At 45.8% G+C, this 18933-nt stretch overlaps 1 protein-coding gene across 6 annotated transcripts in view; it reads left to right on the top strand.

Moving 5' to 3' along the window:
* Positions 1-3198: 3198 nt before the first annotated feature.
* Positions 3199-18933, top strand: part of LOC129703771 (beta-galactoside alpha-2,6-sialyltransferase 1-like) — a 58768-nt gene continuing 43033 nt past the window's right edge. For 2 of the 6 annotated variants that reach the window (XM_055646480.1, XM_055646475.1), the window contains exons 1-3: positions 3199-3387; positions 3966-4856; positions 14379-14642. The gene's annotated coding sequence lies outside the window, so the exon portion shown is untranslated. The remainder of the gene's footprint in view (positions 3388-3965; positions 4857-14378; positions 14643-18933) is intronic. The other 4 variants (XM_055646478.1, XM_055646479.1, XM_055646477.1 and 1 more) reach the window with 4 other exon arrangements.

Genomic DNA, 18933 nt, shown 5'->3' with positions numbered 1-18933 from the left:
GACATAACTGAACAGAAAAGAATGGAATGAGGTGGAGAAGGCACCACCCAGCTGAAAGCTTTGCAGAAGGTGTGGTTAATGATATCAAAGGCAGGGGACAGGTCAGGCCACAGATAACTGCTTCTGGACATGAAGCAATGAGTACTACTGCTACTAATCCACATTGCAGTAATGTGCAAATAAGTAAAGGTCAGCTTGAATAAACATCCATAAAAGTAAACATCATTGATAAATTAAGCACCATTGAAGCAGAAACAAAAATCATAATGAAGCTGAACCGGTAACAGGTAATTTGGACTTTTGTTTCTTTCAGAATGGCTTTATAAATTATCAAACTGTTACCAGATGTGTTGCCATTTTGGATATTGCAAATGAAATGGATTTAACGTCTGCCCTGTTCTCCTTTCCCCTAGAGTGGTTAAATATATGTGGGGACATTACTAGATTGGACAATATGACCCTAGATAACTAAGTGGATTCCTGGTCGGTGTGGACTCAATGGGCCAAAGGCAGGAGAATGGGATCGGGGGGGGGTAGGGAATAGATCAGACATGATAGATTGGCGGAGCAGACCTGATGGGTTGAGGGGGAAAAAACCTATGTTTCATGAAGATGTCCTGGAGTGGAAAACCCCACCTTGCAGCACGTTCAAGTTCACAAGTTATAGGAGTAGAATTAGGCCATTCGGCCCATCGAGTCTACTCCACCATTCAACCATGGCTGATTTCTGCCTCCTAATCCCTTTTTCCTGCCTTCTCCCCATAACCCTTGACAACCATTCTAATCAAGAATTTATCCACCTCTGCCTTGAAAATATCCCCTGATGGCCTCCACAGCCCTCTGCGGCAATAAATTCCACAGATTAACTACCCTCTGACTAAAGAAGTTCAACCTCACCTCCTTATTAAAAGAGCACCCTTTAATTCTGACGCTGTGACCTTTGGTCCTAGACTCTCCCACTAGTGGAAACATTCTTTCCACATCCACTCTATCTATGCCTTTCGTTATTACTTGCTAGAGTTTAGAAGATTGAGGGGGGATCTTATAGAAACTTACAAAATTCTTAAGGGGTTGGACAGGCTAGATGCAGGAAGATTGTTCCCGATGTTTGGGGAAGTCCAGGACAAGGGGTCACAGTTTTAAGGATAAGGGGGAAATCTTTTAGGACCGAGATGAGAAAAAACATTTTTCACACAGAGAGTGGTGAATCTGTGGAATTCTCTGCCACAGAAGGTAGTTGAGGCCAGTTCATTGGCTATATTTAAGCGGGAGCTAAGATATGGCCCTTGTGGCTAAAGGGATCAGGGGGTATGGAGAGAAGGCAGGTACGGGATACTGAGTTGGATGATTAGCCATGATCATATTGAATGGCGGTGCATGCTAGAAGGGCCGAATGGCCTACTCCTGTACCTATTTTCTATGTTTCTATTCTGCAAGATTCTGCACTTGCAGCAAAGATTGAGAAACTACAAGAAAGGGATGGTTCCTTGCAAGAAGCTGGGTTGGAAAAGCTGTAATGCAAGGTAGTGGACATGGAGACAAATAAATCAAGAAAGGTCAGAGATGTGTAAGAGATGGTCCAAGTGAATTTGAGGGCAGGGTGGAAGTTAGTGAAGTTGATGAAATTGACTATTTCCATACAGGTCCAGGAAGCAATGCCAAAGCAATTGTTAATGTTGCAGGGAAAGTATTGGGGACTGGGGTCAAGGTTTGGGTGGAACAGCCAGAGTATAGCTGGGGTCTATGTGAGTGCCCATGGCTGTATCTTAGATTTGAAGAAAGTGAGAGGTATCAAAACAAAAGTTGTAGAGGTTGAGGACAACGTGTCCTTGTCACACACTGATAATCTCCCTATGGTCTCCGTAGACAAAGGAGAGTGTTTGTAATGTCCATCTGACTCAAAATGGCACATATTCATTTTCTCCAGACATGTTGCCTGACTTGCTGAGTTACTCCAGCTTTTTGTGTTCATCTTTGGTATACACCAACATCTGCAGATCCTCCCTATATGTGTTAGTAGAGGAAAATGCTTTGGTCTCTGTTCTAGGTAAAAACCAAGGGCTTTGATGTCTGAAGGGGAATGGAAGGGTGAAGGGACTGGACATCCATGGCATAGATGAGACAGTGGAGGACAAGGTATTGGAAGCTATTTAAGTGCAGAAGAGTGTGTTACATCCCGGATGTAGATGGGAAGGAGGGACAAGACAGATCAAGGTATGAGAGAGATATATTAGGTGGGGCAGGAGCAGGGAGAGCCAGGCAGTCCTGTTTGGGTAGGATGTAGTAAAGGGCAGTGTGGGGTTGGAGAACTAATGGTTTTGAGGCTGTGGATGGGATGTTGCCAAAAGTATAAGATCTATGATGGTTTAGGAGTCAGTGTCCTGGTGTTCATTGGTCAGATCGTAGGCAAGAGGTGGGCGTGTGCAGGTGTCCGAGAGCTGGTGCTTGGCCTCAGAAAGGTAGTGGTCAGTTTGCTGGACCCCAATGCACCACCTTTGACTGCAGGCAGGTTTGATGCAAGGTTGAGATTGGTGGAGAGTGAGTGGGAGGGCTGTGCGTTCAGAGGGAGTGAGGGAGATGCCAAATGTTGCAATGTCGGTCAGAAATGAAAGAGACGAGAGAAGGTAGAAGGCCAGAAAGTGAGAGGAATGTAGGAGGTTGTAGAGAGATCATCAGTGTGTGACAAGGGCAAAGAAGTTGGGGGGGGGGGGGGGGGGGAAAGAACGTTGCCGAACCAGCAGGTCGAGGAACAGCTTCTTTCTGGCGGCTGTCACTCTACTCAACAACGTACCTCGGTGACTGCCAATCACCACCCCCCTCCCCCCCCCGACACTTATTATTATTTATTCAAATCATTTGCTATGTCGCTCTTCCAGGGAGATGCTAAATGCATTTTGTTGTCTCTGTACTGTACACTGACAATGACAATTAAAATTGAATCTGAATCTGAGAAGTGCGTATTTAAATCCTGACTCTTTTCATTCATAAGCCATCACAACTTTAAAAGCTTGTGACTTTCATCTTTGACAACAACAATCTATCAAGGGGAACTTTCTGATCGAAGGCAAAGTGAACTATAGTTGTAGTTACTTTTTATTTTGCCACCCACCCGCCTCAGTTTTTGTAAGGAATGGTGATACGAGAAACAGATAATTTTCCATTGAGCCCCCCCCCCCCCCCCACCCAGCTCCCCTCCCGTCCCTTTGTTGCTGTATTCTGATGTCAAAACACGAGACAAGCTGTGACCTGATTGCAGTGTGTGTGAAGTTCAGTGGTTTTGAGTTGAATACAGTAATTCTGCATTTGTTTTGTCGCTTGCAGAATGATAGTGAGTAGACACTACTTTACTAACAACCTTCACAAATACATGGGGAAACAGTTTCTCAAGTAAGTACTCCAAATGTTCGACCATTTTCTTCTATTGTTCAATTGCCAAGATGTTCTTACTCAGACTGTGAAAAGTTCCAGTATAAACTTGCCAATTCCAAGGGTCTGGGCACGAACTATTCTTTTAAAATCACTGAGCAGAGTTGACGGGCTAAAATATTATTTGATTCAAATTTCACAGCAATGTGGTATCTAATCAGTTCTTTTCTCTGATACTATTTACATTTTTATTTTAAAAACCTTGGCCTTATTTAACTCTTAGTCCAGTTCCTACATTCATTGGAACTCTTTTTTTGGTATCTGTAGACGGCGTTGTCTTGCATATACATTTCCTACCGTTTAGTTGCTGCTCGTGAAAATAGCTGAGAAATGCATCATTTGAGCGGTGGCTTTGTTCGTGCCTTCCTTTATGCGGGGAATTAAACGTTTCTACGCTACAGAAATCGAATGAATTGCAAATGGTTTTCCGTTGTTTTGTTTTTCAAAATGAAATATAAAAGTATGCAGTTTACCAGAACTGGTGTATAAAGAACTAAAGCTGTTTTTTTTTTCATGTTGAACTTGATGTTTGTCTCCAGGCTGTGCAAGTTTGCAATCCATTATAGTTCCACAAACGATAGGAATGCACCATCAACGGTGGGAACTCAGAACTGTGAATATTAGCTGCAAAACCTAGCGAGATGAAGGCTGGAATATTGTTGCAAGAGGACCTCTGGATATGTCTGTGAAAATGAAGGTTTCATCAGTGGTTTATTTCTGTGCTCGTCTTTTTAATCAATGCTGTGTTATTTAAAAACTTCCCAGCTAAATTTGGTGGCCTTAAAACCAAGATTGGGAGGTATGTTAATTTAATCTAGCATTGATTACACTCCAGCCGTCCACTAATGTTGCACTGCCTTTACAATGGTTAGTGTCTTGCTGAAAGTCAGTGATTGTCCTGGCACAGCAGCAGGAGATGGCATTTGTGAATAGCACCATTTAAAGCTAGTCTGCATTGCTTTAAACTTCATTTGCTGCCTTTAAAGGAGAAATACAATGTTACTGGAGCAGGAGTTCACAATCACACTGGGTTAACCTGATTAGGGAAACATTTCCATGATTCATTTTCCCCAGAATAAGGTGATTAATAAAGTCTAATCTCTAATGTAATGAGGAAAAGTAGGCTTTAAGATGTTAGAATGTTAGGATATCAGGTGGACATTGACATGCAAAGACTGTACAGCATTTGTGGACCGGCAGCACTGTCATTAATTTAAATTATGTAATTAATGCCTTCCCAACATGCTTTGGAGGAGGAAGAATTCAAAGTATATAAGATATACTTTATCTCCAAGTGCCAGAAGCCATCTGGGCGTATACTTGAATGGCAGCTGGCACAGAGAGTTGTTGAGAACAGTGACAAGATCTGGGGCTTGTGACTATCGATGCAGCTTTGCAAGAACTTCACTGATCTGCATTGAGTGGACAAGGTTAGCAAATAATTCTTTTATGGGCTGATTTATGGAGGGTGGGAAAGCCAACGGTTATTTCCTATCCCCTGGTCGTCCAGTTCTATTGCATAGCACAGAGTGAATGTGCTCCCACAATATTACTAGGTAGGGAGCTCCAGCATTTTAACTCCATGTTAGAATAGTACGCAATTTGTCGGGGTTTTGGTGGATGGTGGTGTCACCAAATTCCTGTTGCACCTTACTTTAACATAAAGATGTAGAAGTCTTGGCAAGTTGCTGGAGGGCATCTTGTAGATGTGATATACCACACACTGGCAGAGAATGGTTTAAATATTGAAGTAATACATTTTTGATCTAGTTTCCTGCTTTGTTCTTGTTGATTGTCTCCGTTCTTGTCGACTTGGCTTATTTTTACAGTTGCACTCAACCTTGTAAATGGAGAGTATTTAATAGCTTCTCTGACATGTCGGCTTACATGAGAAAAAATTATTCAGTGAGTCATAAGTTGAATCCTTTACTGCAGAATACCCTATATCTGATCTGATTCTCACAATGTAGGATCCATATGGCTGTTTCAGTTAAGGTTCTGGACAGCACTAACTACTCAATGCAGATGGTGATGTCTGCACGTCTTTGGAGTGTGCATGGAAACTGGAGAACGTCACAGGGAAAATGTACAAACACTGTACAGAAATGATCCTGTAGTCAGGATCGAACCCAGGTCTCTACCACTGCACCACTGTCAGCCTAGTGATATGACATCAGGCACGAATAGAGAGAAGATGTATGGTCCAGCTAAATCCAAAATGATACCATGCAATAAAAGCCCCAAATAAAACCATGATTGGGCAGGTGACGGGAGGAGATCCACGGTTGTTGTAGAATAAACCAGGCTGTAAAACCTACAGTCTGCATCATGGAGCATGGGCACTCGTAACAAAGTGCTCCAGGATTTTTTAAAGATTTTCCAGAATGGAAACGGTCACAGAGCCCATTTGTTATCCACAGTTTGGTATCCAACCTTGAAGCAGTCTTCAAATATCGACTTTGTTCATGGCCAACATTCACAATATCTAAGTTTGCTCTTTGATTTTACAGCTTTTCCTATCTTGACCACTATATGGTCAGTTCTGCAGGTGAATCACAATAAATGGATGTATTTTATTTAATATCCTTCAGCAATTACTTAGGAAGTTTGTCATTCATAACTATTAAGTTCAGTTCTCATTGTACAAATGTTATCTGGCTTAAGAAGAGTTTTGGCCCAAAACGTTGCCTATTTCCTACGCTCCATAGATGCTGCTGCACCCGCTGAGTTTCTCCAGCACTTTTGTCTACATTCTCTGGCTTAATTTATGTAAGGCTCTTTGATTGTAATTTCCTTTAATTTATGAAAAAATCTTTCTCATAAACAACCAAAATCTACATGTTGGAGATTAAACATGTTGGAGATCGCCTTTAGATCTCCTGAAAAATTGTTGCTAAATTATTTAATATCCATGCAAGTTTCTACATTGCCGAAGTTCACGAGTTGCTACCTTGTAAATCTGTGTAATGTGGTAAAAGGAGTCAAATGACCAGGTTTGTAATTGGGTTGTGTAGACAGTGTTCGTGCTTCTACTGTTTTCCCACCAACTTACTTTCATTGTTACATCTTCCTGTGGGAATGTAGCAAGCTTCCTCAGAGTAAACATGGGCTTCTACATTGCAATGCAACAGAGAGGCAGGATGACTAGAGTGCTTTGTCTGCATTGCAGATTTAGGCTCTGCTGACGATGGCTTTCACTAGTCTGATTAAGATTCCATCATTTGCTGCAATTAACTCGAGTCCTTCAGTGCTGTGTTTGGTGATGAAAGGGCTATTTCCTTCTGCCAATTTATGTTTAGTCAAACTGTCATCTTCTTACCTATTTTCCCTCTACTCCCCCAATACACAGCCCATAGAGCTGTTGAAACATGAGAATCTCTTGTACAGGGTGTTTCATGCAATCCATTTCCTCTGCATTTTGTTTCATTACTCATGTTGTGGATGTAATTAAAAGAATTACAATGATTTAGCCTCTAATGTTCAAAGAATGCAATCCTGGATGAAGCCACACACACTCTTTTGAAATACAAAAAGTATGGGGCAGTCTCAAATTCAAATTTGAGACTGCCCCATACAGATTCAAAGCCATCATTTGTGAAACATTTTATCCAGCTACTTTCAACACAGAATGCTAAAATATAGGATGATTTCACTAAAGGTCACTGGAGCGTAGATCCGCACCCACGTGACCAAAATTCTCAAGTGGAGGACACTCGAGGGTTCGGTACATGTTAGTGGATGGGAAAAAACGCATTTTCCCACCCGTTAAAAACATAGAAAACGGCGAGGTTGTGAGCTGCAATTTACTGTGCCAGTCGGGGTGACCGTGAGGCACAGCTACCTAGATTTACAGGGGGAAAAAAAGATAGCAAGTAAGGTAAATTCAAGAGGGAACTGAAAGTGCCAAACCGGCGGAAATGAACAGCCGACATTTGCCGTGGATATTTACAGGTCCAAAATATCGGGAATTATCGTGTTTGCTCGCTGAATTTATCAAAAGTAAGTTAATAATGCCTTACTTTTGATGAAATTCAGCGAGCAAACGCGATAATTCCCGATATTTTGGACCTGTAAATATCCACGGCAAATGTCGGCTGTTCATTTCCGCTGATTTGGCACCTTCAGTTCCCTCTTGAATTTACCTTACTTGCTATCTTTTTTTTTCCTGTAAATCTAGGTAGCTGTGCCTCACGGTCACCCCGACTGGCACAGTAAATTGCAGCTCACAACCTCGCCGTTTTCTATGTTTTTAACGGGTGGGAAAATGCGTTTTTTCCCATCCACTAACATGTACCGAACCCTCGAGTGTCCTCCACTTGAGAATTTTGGTCACGTGGGTGCGGATCTACGCTCCAGTGACCTTTAGTGAAATCACCCTATAGCATTAGACATGAAGCAGATTAAATCTGAAGATAATGACTAGAGTGAGCTGACACAAGGAACTGTAGATGCTGATTAATACACAAATGTCCTCCTCTGTGGGACGTTTCATGTCCGGACTCTTCAGACTGATTGTAGTTGGGGGACAAAAGTTGGAAGAGAGATAGGGGCAGGACCAAGCCAGACAATAGGTAGATTCAGGTCGGGTGGGTTGAATGGCAGATGGGTCGACAAAGGTCAGAGGTAAAAAGGAGACAAAAGGCTGTGAGGTCAGTAGAAAAGAGGCATCAAATGTGAGTCCAGGGGGAAGGGGGTGCACATGCAGGTGGGGTACAGGGAAGAGAAGGGGGAGAAGATGGGGGGGGGGGGGGGGGGGGGGGGGGGCAGAAGCGGTAGGTGGAATGTAGGCTTGTTGGTTAGTTACGTAAAATTGTAGAGTTCAGTGTTCATATTGTTGGGTTGTAAACTACCCTGGCAGAATACAATCTCCACTTTGCGTGTGGCCTCTGTACCTATTGATTTCAATGCAGGCAGTTCACTGATAATTGAGCATTTCTAATGTCAATGTCCAGCTGCCAGGCAGTGAGAATAGGGCTTATTGGACACCGCTAGTTAAAGCATGACTGCACTGGTTAATGTCAGCTATTGCCTCCTTAAACATGGGATGGGAGGGAGTGAGTACACTATGGTGAGAGCTAGGATTGTTAATGTAGGGGAGGGGGAGGGGGGGGGGGGGGGCATGGCTTGATTTGCCAAGATTGCATACTAATTGTCTGTTGAAACTATGAATGTTGGACTCAGTGATATTTGAGGCATCTTTCTGGGTTTTCTCTGCACATTTGTTCCTATGCTAATGGGACAACAACAAAAAAACACACAAAATACTTTTTCACCCAGAGAGTTGTGAATTTGTGGAATTCCCTGCCACAGAGGGCAGTGGAGGCCAATTCACTGGATGGATTTAAGAGAGAGTTAGATAGAGCTCTAGGGGCAAGTGGAGTCAAGGGATATGGGGAGAAGGCAGGCACTGGTTGTTGATTGGGGACGATCAGCCATGATCGCAATGAATGGCGGTGCTGGCTCGAAGGGCCGAATGGCCTCCTCCTGCACCTATTTTCTATGGTTCTATGACAGTCGACTTGAACTGTCAATATTTATACATCTTCTAGCTATGGAGTTAACACACACACATCCATCGCAGTGGATTCCACATTCCTCACTGTGATGGAAGGCAATAAAGTTCAATGTCCAGCAGTCGGGGCAGTCAAAGCCCCTGCAGCCGACGATTCAAGGATGGGGTGATCTAGATTCCAGCATCGGGAGCGTTGAAACTCTCTCCGCGGCATGGAACCTCGAGTCGGCCCAGAGACCGCGGGCCTCACGATGTTAAAGTCCACAGGCCCCGCGGTTAGAGGTTCGATCCCCGGCAAAGGGAGCGCAAACTCCGCGATGTGAGGTCTCAGTGGGAACGGAGATATGATATGGAACAAAATCATATCTCCGTTGAGATAAGAGATTGAAAAAAAGTTTCCCCCAACTCCCACATAAAACAAAGCAAAGAACAGTATAACATACTTTTTAACACGTGCTAAAAATAACAAAAAGAAGAAAGGACAGACAGAATGTTGAGGCAGCCACTGCCACTGCCACTGCCACCCAGTGTACCCCACCACCTGCAGAACTATTCTACACTATCTGTGTGTACATGTATCATCTACAACTCTGGGAGGGTATCAGCTCTTATGGCACATCAGCCATTGCAGTAATGTCACAGTATGGCACATTCTAACAGTAGTGGAGGAAGGACAGGCAGTGGTGGGTGCGAGGGAGTGTGGAACAATCTTTACCCAGGGGAATAATGAGATAATGACCAAGGGACAGGTCATGTGCTCTATGGCGAATGCAGACACCTCTCATCACACGGAGGCCGTCATTAGAAAGGAATTGTGCGGCACAGTGGCAAAGTAGTAGTGTTGCTGCATTACAACACCGGAGACCCAGGTTCAATCCTGACTGCAGGTGCTGTCTGTATGGAGTTTGTAGCTTCTCACCGTGATGGCGTGGGTTTTCTCCGGGTGCTCCAGTTTCTTTGCACATTCCAAAGACGTACAGGTTTGTAGGATAATTGGCTTCTGAAAATTGTTCCTCGTATGTAGGATAGTTCTAATGTGCTAGGTAATCGCTGATTGCCACTGACTCGGTGTTTCCACGCTGTATCTCTAAAATCTAAAGATTGCAAAGTTCCAGAACAATGGAGTAACGCAACAATTAATGTCATCATCTGGCAAGATGTCAATTTCTACAACCATTTAAATATATGATTCTTCGGGCAAAAATAGCGCAGATTAGGAATGGGATGCTTGTGTGGGCGGGTAGTGAACTTTTCTCAATGTTTGATTAAGCTTGGACAGATGGGCAGAGTGGCCAAGATCCAAAACCAAATCCAATCCATATTCTCTAGAGATGCTGCCTGATCTACTGAGATACTCCGCAGTAATTCAGCGGGACAGGCAGCATCTTTGGAGAGAAGGAATGGGTGACATTTCTCTCCGGAGATGCTGCCTGTCCCGCTGTGTTACTCCAGCATTTACTGTCTATCTTCACTGTTTACCAGCATCTACGGTTCCTTCTTACACACTGAGTTACTCCAACACTTTGTGGCCTTTGTGTATTAACCAGCATCTACAGTTCCTTGTTTCTACAATAATACCTCCACTGCTATTTGAAATCAGACAAGCGTGCTCTCCATCAAACCTTCCGACTAATCATGGTAGGACCATCACAGTGAATGGTAGGGCCCAGGGGTGTATTGTAGAGCAGGGGGAGATGTACTAGTACAGGTATGCAATTCCCTGATATTGGCACCACAGGTAGGGAGTGCCAACAAAGGCTTTTGTTGCATTAACCTTCATCAGTCAGGGTACTAAATGTTGACAAAGTGCATCAGTCTGAAGAAGGGTTTCGGCCCGAAACGTCGCCTATTTCCTTCGCTCCATAGATGCTGCTGCACCCGCTGAGTCTCTCCAGCATTTTTGTGTACCTACTAAATGTTGACGTTATATTTTATTTGTAAAATGCATTGGTGAGGCAGCATTTGGAGTAGTGTTTAGTTATGGTCACCCTGCTATAGGAACAATGTAATTGAGCAGGGAAGATTTACACGAATGTTGCCAGGACTTGAGGGCCTGAGGTTTTGGTAAAGGTTAGGCAGACAACAACTTTATTCATTATGGAGTGCAGAATGCCGAGAGGGTGATGATATAGAGATGTATAAGATCATGAAGTGGAATAGATAGGGTGAATGCACAGAGTTTTAAGTAGGGTGGGGGAATCAAGAACCGGAGCACAAAGGTATAAGGTGAGAGGAGCAAGATTTAATGGGCCCTGAAAGGCAACTTTCAGTTATGGTTGTGGTTACCATGGTGACAGTACAAGGCACCAACCAACTTTCCTATTGGGGGGTTTTCTGTCAACTTATTTCAGTCTCTACACAGATCGGAACTAACAAAATTGCTTTGGTTTGCAGTGTGTTTTATAATATTACATGCAGGTAAATAAACCCTTCAGGCTGCGTCAATAGTCAGGTTTATTTGTCACATACACAATAAAGTGCAATGAAATGAATTTGCCAGCCCTGGCGAGGGATCCCAGGCTCTGGACACTGTGTCAGCTGGAAGCTCCACAGACCGACTTCAGGCTGCCGTGGGCCAGCGATCGGATCACTCCCTTCTGGCGACCCTCAGCGAAGGCTCGCCCGTTCCGTGATGAAAATGTCCGCACTGCGCCCGCTGCTGAAGCTCCGGACTGTCTCCGGGAAAGGCCGCTCCAATCCTTAGTGTTGGGCAGCAAGGGAGGAGACATGGAAAAAGTCATCTCTCCGTGGAGGAGGCGACAAAAGCGGTTCCCCCCCCCCCCCCCCCCTACCCCCCTCACCACCCTTCCCCCACCACGCCCTCCCCCCCCCCCCCCCACCTCCCCCCCCCCCCCCCCCCCCCCCCCCCCCCCCACCCCCCCCCCCCCCCCCCCCCCCCCCCCCCCCCCCCCCCCCCCCCCCCCCCCCCACCCCCCCCACACCCCCCCCCCCCCCCCCCCCCCCCCCCCCCCCCCACCCCCCCCCCCCCCACCCCCCCCCCCCCCCCCCCCCCCCCCCCCCCCCCCCCCCCCCCCCCCCACCCCCCCCCCCCCACCCCCCCCCCCCCACACCCCCACCCCCCCACACCCCCCCCCCCCCCCACACCCCCCCCCCCACCACCACCCCCCCACACCACCCCCCCCCACACACACCCCCCCCCCCCCCCACCACCCCCCCACACCACCCCCCCCCCACACACCACCCCCCCCCACCCCCCCCCCACCACCCCCCCCCACACACACACACCCCCCACCCACCCACCCCCCCACCCACCCCCCCACACACACCCCCCCCCACACCACCACCCCCCCCCACCCCCCACCCCCCCACCCCCCACCCACCCCCCCCCCCCCCCACCCCCCCCTCCCCACCCCCCCCCCCCCCCCCCCCCCCCCCCACCCCAACCCCCCCACACCACACACCCCCCACCCCCCACCAACCCCCCCCACACACCACCCCCACACCCCCCCCCACACCACCACCCCCCACACCACCCACCCCCCCCCACACACCCCCCCACCCCCCCCCCACACACCACCCCCCCCCACACACACCCACCCCCCCACCACCCCCGCCACCCCCCCCCCACCACCACCCCCCCCCCCACACCCCCCCCCCCACCCCACCCCCCCCCCCCACCCCCCCCACCCCCCCCCACCACCCCCCCCCCCCACCCCCCCACACACCCCCCCCCACCCCCCCCCCCCCCCCCCCCCCCCCCCCCCCCCCCCCCCACCCCCCCCCCCCCCCCCCCCCCCCACCCCCCCCCCCACCCACCCCCCCCCCCCCCCCACCACCCCCCCCCCCCACACCCCCCCCCCCCCCCCCCCCCCCCCCCCCCCCCCCCCCCCCCCCCCCCCCCCCCCCCCCCCCCCCCCCCCCCTCCCCCCCCCCCCCCCCACCCCCCCCCCCCCCCCCCCCCCCCCCCCCCCCCCCCCCCCCCCCCCCCCCACCCCCCCCCCCCCCCCCCCCCCCCCCCCCCCCCCCACCCCCCCCCCCCCCCCACCACCCCCCCCCACCCACACACCCCCCCCCTCACTCCCCCCCCCCCCCCCCCCCCCCCCCCTCCCCCCCCCCCCCCCCCCCCCCCCCCCCCCCCCCCCCCCCCCACACCACCCCCCCCACACCACATCAGCGTCCCCATCGATCAGTATCTCCAATCATTTCCTGCATCCCAGCCACACTGCTGATCGTAATCAATAATGTTTTAACACTCGACGGTCAAGCACAGCTGTGTTCGCTTAAACTCGGCTGAGGTTATCGCCAGATCAGCTTGGTGGATTTTGCCCTTTGGTGGGTGGGGGAAATGTGTTTGAATAAAGATTGTCTCTATCGACAGAGCACGAGGATGCAAGAAATGGGAGCTCTTTCTGCCTGGGATTGAAATCCAGAATGTTCATAAAGTTCATAAAGTTCATAAAGTTCAAATTAGTTCATCATTGTCAGAATGCATTGCGTGTTTATCATTATGTAATGCTAAATTGAATTGGACTAAGTAAATTTCATCATTACTAGATTTGATGTCTATTTTTAAAAGTTTAGGTTAGCGTTAGAGGATAGAAAATTTATAGGCTTTTGATTATCGTGACTTTCAGATAGATATCTAATTCTGTATAAATGAATGATGCAGACACAGAAATGCCATGTGATACAGCAAATTAGCCAAGAGAACATAAGAAAATGGAGCCGTTGGAGTTAGTGGGTCCTTTGATTCTGCTTCACTATTCATTACCATTTTCTGAATCATGATGTCTATTGGGTTCTTGTAAATTTAAATTAACCAGTCATCATGATTTTTTTTAAATGATCCTACAAACTGTTAATGTCTTTAATCATAAGATCAAAAGAGATAGGATTGAAAGGCCATTCGGCCCATCACATCTATTCTGCCATTCAATCATGGCTGATCTATCTCTTCCTCCTAACCCCCAATGCCTTCTCCGCATAACCTCTGACATCCCTGCTAATCAAGAATCTATCTATCTCTGCCTTAAATACATCCACTGACTTTGCCTCCGCAAAGAATTCCACAGATTCACCATCCTCTGACTAAAGAAATTCCTCATCATCTCCTTCTTAAAAAAACATATTTTAATTCTGAGGCTATGACATCTAGTCCTAGACTCCCCCATTAGTGGAAGCATCCTCTCCACATCCACTCTATCCAAGCCTTTCATTTTTCTATACGTTTCAGTGAGGTCCCCCCTCATTCTTCTATACTCCAGAAACTATAGGCCAGCGCTGTCAAATGCTCATCATATGTTAACCTACTTATCCCTGGGATCATTCTTGTAAAAATGCAGACTGCATACGTATTAGTTTTATTGTCTGTTCTAACTAAAGTAAATACTCAAGTGCATATTGAGATTGCTAATTGAATATATGTTTCTCAGGTCTGATTAGCATTGTTAAAAAAGGTTACGTTTATTTGTTCTTTCAGGTTTTGGCTTTGGAGTCCCTAAAGTCAATTTGATGCTGAAGCTGAATTCTGATCTCGCCTCAATTCAGCGATCCCAGGCATGATTCGGGATTGCGATGTGATCTCAGTTTACACGCAAGTCATCTTCCACAGTCGTATGCGCCCGTGATCTGTCATGGTACGATAATTGAGAAAGCAAACCTGGCCATCCAGCCACAAGTTTAGCCAATATATTGTAAATCCATGGGGTAATATGAGAACAGGGATTTGATCCTCAATATATTGGTGAGTGAGTGAACTGTACTTAAGTTTTGTGGCGGAGTTTTAATGAAACAGAGGGTGGCCACGTTGGTGTTGGTGTAGAGTTGCTGCTTTACAGCGCTTGCAGCACCAGAGATACGGATTTGATCCCGACTATGGGTGCTGTCTGTACGGAGTTTGTACGTTCTCCCCGTGGCAGTGTGGGTTTTCTCCGGGATCTTCGGTTTCCTCCCACACTCCAAAGACGTGCAGGTTTGTAGGTTAATTGGCTTGGTTTATGTGTAAATTCCTCGGGGTACACATCTCGGAGGATCTGTCCTGGTCCCTCAACACCTCCAAGCTGATCAAAAAGGCGCAGCAGCACCTTTACTTCCTGAGGAGCCTCAAGAAAGCCCACCTGTCCCCCCGGATCCTGACCAACTTTTACCGCTGTACCATCGAAAGCATCCTGGCCACCTGCTTCACGGTATGGTACAGCAGTTGCACCGTAGCGGACAGGAAGGCACTACAACGGGTGGTGAAAACCGCGCAGCACATCATCGGTGCCCCGCTCCCTGCCATGGATGCCCTCCACCGAAAACGGTGTCTGAGACGGGCCGGGAAGATCATCAAAGACCCCTCACACCCCAACCATGGACTGTTTGTCCTCCTCCCATCAGGGAGGCGGTACAGGAGCCTCAGGTCTCGTACTAGTAGGATGAGGAACAGCTTCTACAATAATACCATCACATTGCTGAACTCGGAGTCCTGCCAATAGATTTCTCCAGTCTCTCCGTCCACATTGTTTGCTTATTCTGTATTTTTATTTCTATATTGCACTATACTACGGACTGACGCTAAACTGCATTTCGTTGTACCCATACACGTATTTGTGCAATGACATTAAAGTTGAATTGAATTGAATAGTGTGTGTAGGATAGTGTTAATGTTCAGGGATCGCTGGTCAGTGCGAACTCGGTGGGCCGAAGAACCTGTGCCTCTAAACTAAACTAAACTAAATTAATTCCACAGGTCAAGTCAGTTTTGATTCTGTAATGAGTGAGAAATAAATACTGACCAAGGCACGAGGGGAAACTATTGTATGAATAGTGCTGCTAGATTTTGTATAAATGTTGAAATAAGCATTTGGAGCTTATGTTTCAAGCCTTATCCAATAGACTTCTTTATATAACAGTGCCAATTATGTCAGTTGTGCCATTTTGGAGTTTAATGTTTCAATTCTTTCATACTCTTCATCGTTATTACTGAGTGTTAGTTAATTAGAATTTTCTATGTAAAAATTGTAAACACCAATTGGTATCATACGTAGAGTCCATCAATTACAGAGAGGTTCATCGAGTGCGGGAGCAATTCAGCGAGTTAAACAGCATCTTCTTTAGAAGGAGATATCCAACCATGCCTGACCCGCTGAGTTACTCCAGCACTTTGTGTCTATCTTCGGTATATGCCAGCAGATACAGTTCCTTGCTGCACATACAGAGAGATTTGATTCTGGGTGATTTCATGTGGCTATTGATATGTTTATACAGGAGTCTCAGTAAAACACAGTGTTGGAGTATCTCAGTGGGTCAGGCATGTATGGATATGGAGACAGTGGATAGGTAAAGTTTCACCTCAAGATCTTTCATCATTCTAACATCATATCCAAAACATTATCCATTCCCTTCAGAGATGCCGCATGACCATCTGAGTTATTCAAACGCTTTGCCAGATGAAATCAACCAGAAATGAATCTCTATGTAGTTGGTGAACTCTTTGCAAGATGCTAATAGGATCCAATTAACTCTCATTCAGTAAAACACAGTGAAGCGATTGAAATAATTGGGACATTAAACTCCAAAACATTTCTCCAGCAAAATTGGCACTATAATCTGAATACTGTTGCAGACAGTTTAGTTTAGTTTTGTTTATTATTGTCACGTGATCCGAGGTACAGGGCAAAGCATTTGGTTGTGTGCTATCTGGTCAGTGAAAAGACTATACATGATAACAATCATGCTGTCCACAGTGCACAGATACAGGATAACAGTTACAATGTGTAATGCAGGATAAAGTCTGATTAAAGGTCTCCAATGTGGTAGATGGGAGGTCAGGACCGCTCTCTAGCTGGTGAGAGGAATGTTGCCTAAAGGACGGTTCAGTTGCATTTTAGCAGCTGGGAAGAATTGTTCATTGTGTGCAAAGAAATGTTCTTTGTGTGCACTCTATAGCTGTCATGAGGACTGCATCTCCCATGATTCTCCCAAGATAACCATGTTCTGTTAAAACTTGTTAGCTGAGCAGCTTCTCCGAGGTTTTGGTGAGCAATTTTGTTTTGTATAATGCAGTCATCATTTGTTGGAGCAAGGGATGCACTATATCTAGTTAAGGGAATGAAGACTTTTGGTGTGTGATTTATTGAGTTTTTTTCACCAGAATTTATGATTTCCATTATTTACATGTATGAACATGTTGATCACTTTCTTAAAATGTTGCAAGTACACAAATAGTATTCACTTTAAAGAGTTTAAAGTCCGTTTTTAATATTTACGATACTTATTTTCCGATACACACTCCTATAGCATAAGTGTGTTTAGGTAGTTTAGATACTATTTTGGTCTTATTTTTCTTGGTTGAGTTCTTACCCTGGTGTTATTTGTGTACTTTGTGTTTTAATAGTAATCCATATAATTCGTTTTTAAGACTAAAGTCTGCTCTTCTTCTTTGTCTTGCATATGTCGTGCACAGCTCAAGTTGTAGGACAACTTGTTCTATTTGATCTTCTTAGATTGTACACACCAGGTTGATTGCATTTGTCGAAACAGGGCGGACCACGTCAAGGTTGCAATCTCCCACTCCAAGTCTGCTCTAAAATGACATTATTCTCTATGAAACACCAATAAAATATAACAGTTTAGGTTCTCAACTCTTAGTATATATGGTTGGGCTGGAAGGTAAATGATTGAGGTGCAAAAGGACACAAAGTGCCGGAGTAACTCAACAGGTCAGGCTGTAGCTCTGGAGAAGATATTTCATGACGAGACCTATCTTCACATTGTGATTGCGGTGGATGTTCTTACAGAGAAATGATATATTGGAGAGCTGAGAGCTGAATCCGATTTGTTTTGACCAATAAATTAGTTGTGAGACATTCACTGTAGACTGGTAGAGCATTGAGTTAGAAGGGAAATCAATATGAATATTTAAGAGATCTATAACAATAATTGATATCTAAGTGGGAAAATTGAGTTAAGGTCAACAGGGATGAACATTTTAGTTCAATTCATTCAGTTTATCCTCATTGAGGATGGAATTGGATCTGATTCTGGTGGATGAAATGAGACGGAAGGGGAATTTTTAAATCGGCATTGAATAATAATGAAAATGAGAAATAAACCATCAAACATGAGAACATGAAAGTGAGCCAATTCCAGTTAAGGAAGGAAGGATTGGGTACAGATTAACTGGACCAAAGATGATATCCGTGAGGATAATAGCAAATTAGTAGTTACACGACGTACGGTTATATTTTGGGTACAAATTAAGCATGTATTTGTAAAGACCAAAGATAGACACAGTGGAGCCCCATGGATGAAATTCAAATTAAACCCTAAAAATAATTATGACAAAAGTCCTGTCAGAATATTGCCCAAGAAGTCAGAATGATGTTTTGTCTGTCCACTGTCTGAAAGCTTAATCCAAAATGATATTTGAAAGTTACATAAAGAAAAAACACAATTAAAATGTTGTAACTGAAATGATGATAGGAATAAGCAGCCCCAGTTTCACTGGTGGATGAAGGGTCTTGACCTAAAACATTGTCTGTCCATTCTCTCCACAGATGCTGCCTGACCCACTGGGTTCCTCCAGGACTTAGTGTTTTGTTCACTATTCCAGCATTTGCACTTCCTTGAGTTTCCAATCCTGGCACCAATTGGGCAATTTATATGTTTTCCAGGAAGTCCATGCATAGTTTATTCTGCTGCTGTTTTAGCAACAATCCACTAAAGTAAAAAATGTTTTAAAATAGGATGGAGATTAATTTTGTGTAGGAAAGAACCGCAGATGCTGGTTTAAATCAAAGGTAGATACAAAATGCTGGAGTAACTCAGTGGGACAGGCAGCATCTCTGGAGAGAAGGATGGGTGACGTTTCGGGTCGAGACCCTTCTTCAGACCTGGAGATTAATTTATGCAGCTGTGCTAGAGGGAAGTCTCGTCCAATTTGGATGGTCGTTCTCCTGGCAGTGAACCTCTGCTAATAATCAACACCAGACTTTCTTAGCCATTTTAGCTCTAGGATATACTCAGGATGCATTTTCTACAGTTTTTCTCTC

This window comes from Leucoraja erinacea, chromosome 14, assembly GCF_028641065.1.
Source record: "Leucoraja erinacea ecotype New England chromosome 14, Leri_hhj_1, whole genome shotgun sequence".
NCBI lineage: Eukaryota > Metazoa > Chordata > Chondrichthyes > Rajiformes > Rajidae > Leucoraja > Leucoraja erinaceus.
This window is presented reverse-complemented; position numbering and strand designations above follow the sequence as displayed.